Source organism: Lucilia cuprina, chromosome 6 (genome assembly GCF_022045245.1).
Source record: "Lucilia cuprina isolate Lc7/37 chromosome 6, ASM2204524v1, whole genome shotgun sequence".
NCBI classification, from domain to species: Eukaryota; Metazoa; Arthropoda; class Insecta; order Diptera; family Calliphoridae; genus Lucilia; species Lucilia cuprina.
Genome location: NC_060954.1, coordinates 13,000,332 through 13,002,754, shown reverse-complemented (window position 1 = coordinate 13,002,754; position 2,423 = coordinate 13,000,332).

The following is a 2,423-nucleotide window of genomic DNA, read 5'->3' as shown; positions in this document are numbered from 1 at the left end:
ATAGACTAGACTATAGACTAGACTATAGACTAGACTATAGACTAGACTATAGACTAGACTATAGACTAGACTATAGACTAGACTATAGATTTGACTATAGACTAGACTTTAGACTAGTCTATAGACTAGACTGTAGACTAGTCTATAGACTAGACGATATACTAGACTATAGACTTGACTATAGACTAGACTATAGACTACACTATAGATTTGATTATAGACTAGACTATAGACTAGTCTATAATCTAGAATATAAACTTAAATGTAAACTAGCCTATAGACTAGACTATAGACTGGACTATGTACTAGAATATAGGCCGGATTATAGTCTATAGACTAGATTAAATAAAATTTTAATAATTGTTAAATTCCTTTACTTTACTGCCTTCATTGCCATGACAATAGTTTAGTTTATTAAATCGTTTTCTGTCTGAATATGTGAATAAAATTTGTAAACATTTAACAACTCAAACACACACCCATTAGCGGTTAAATAATAGGGTAAATATAATAAGAAAAAACTAATTATTTATGCCACTATTACACCTCAACTTAGTAATTTTACTAGTTATTTTGTAATAATAGAATCTAAATTTGCAAATTTTTAAAAAATACTAAAGGCCCACATAGCAAAGAATAAGTAACTAACAAAACTAGACAAAATTTTGAAATTGAAGATATTAAAATTTACATTTACTCATATTTAAAAGTATAATTTAAAATTTTGTAATAGAAAATGTTTTTTTTTATAAAGGTTGGTAGTAGAATTTCATGACAAGTTAAACAAGTTAAGAACTTCAAGGTTCAATAACATTTGACCTAAACTTAAGTATAAAGAAAAAACTTTTTAATAAATTTATCGAGAATAGAGAGGTCAGTTAAACAAATTCTAATAACAACACGTGTTGTATGTTTTTCTTCACTTTCAAGCAACAACAACAATAAAGAAAACAATTCTACTAAATAATTAATAAATACTAACAATTAATTGTTAATTACTAACTTATAAGACAACCGATAATAAACAGATATCTACTGTATTTTAAACAACAAATAATTAAATTTTATATAAAAAAAAAATTCAAATAAAACATATATTTTTCCTTACAACTCTGAGAATGACATCATTTCAAATTTTTGTTTTTGTGTCAGAAACATATAAGACAAGCAACCAACTGAACATTGGAGCAACTTAAGTAACCAAAAAATAAAATTACAATTTTTTTTCATAATTTTTCATACAACTTTAAAAAGGTCAACTAAATAGTAAATCTCTTGTTTTATATGTAGAATAAGAAAAAGAAGAACAAGAAGTAGCTATGAAAATTATCCAGTATAAACAGAAAACACTATAAATCAAGTTGTAAACAACAGCAACAACAGGCTCTGTCAAAAGTATGTCGTCATTTAACCGAAATAACTTTCAGAATAACAAAAAGTTAATAAATAAATTAAGTTTGAGCAACTTGAAGGTTTAACAAAAAAGAAACAGAATTGTTATAAAGTTTTTTGTTAGTAATTTATAATCTAAAAAAAAAAAATGAAAAATACACTTTTATATTTTAAGGAAATAATTGTATTTTTATAACATACTAAAAAGCTAGTCCATAGATCATACAATATTCTGATATAAAGTCCACTTTATATCTTAGATAAAAATCTAATCTATAATCTAGTCTAAAGTCTATAATATGAACTATAGTTTAATCTACAGTCTGGACTATAGTTAAGTCAATATTTTGCACCTTAGGCTAGTACATAGTCTATAGTCTGTACTATAATCTAGTATTTTGTATAAAATATGTTCATAGTCCAGTTTATAGTCTGTAATATAGTCTCTATGTAACTATTCTATAGTCTGGACTATTTTGTTGCGTAGACTAAGACTAGTCGATATTGTGGCCAAGTGTGTAGTCTAAAGTCTGGTATACAGTGTCTTCATTAGACTGGACTATAGGATGTTCAATAGCCTGGACTATAGTGTACTCAATAGTCTGGGTTATTGTAGTTATAGTCAGTATATACCTTAACTATAATAATTTCTATAGTTATTACTATAGTATATCTTATTAGTTATATTCTATTCTGTAATAAAATCTATAAAATCTGATCTATAGTACTGTACTGTATAGTCTAGTCTATAGTATAGTCTATAGTGTAGTCTACAGTGTAGTCTATATTGTAGTCTATAGTGTAGTCTATAGTGTAGTCTATAGTGTAGTCTATAGTCTAGTCTATAGTCTAGTCTATAGTCTAGTCTATAGTCTAGTCTATAGTCTAGTCCATAGTCAAGCCTATAGTCTAGTCCATAGTCAAGCCTATAGTCTAGTCTATAGTCTAGTCTATAGTCTAGTCTATAGTCTAGTCTATAGTCTAGTCTATAGTCTAATCTATAGTCTAGTCTATAGTCTAGTCTATAGTCT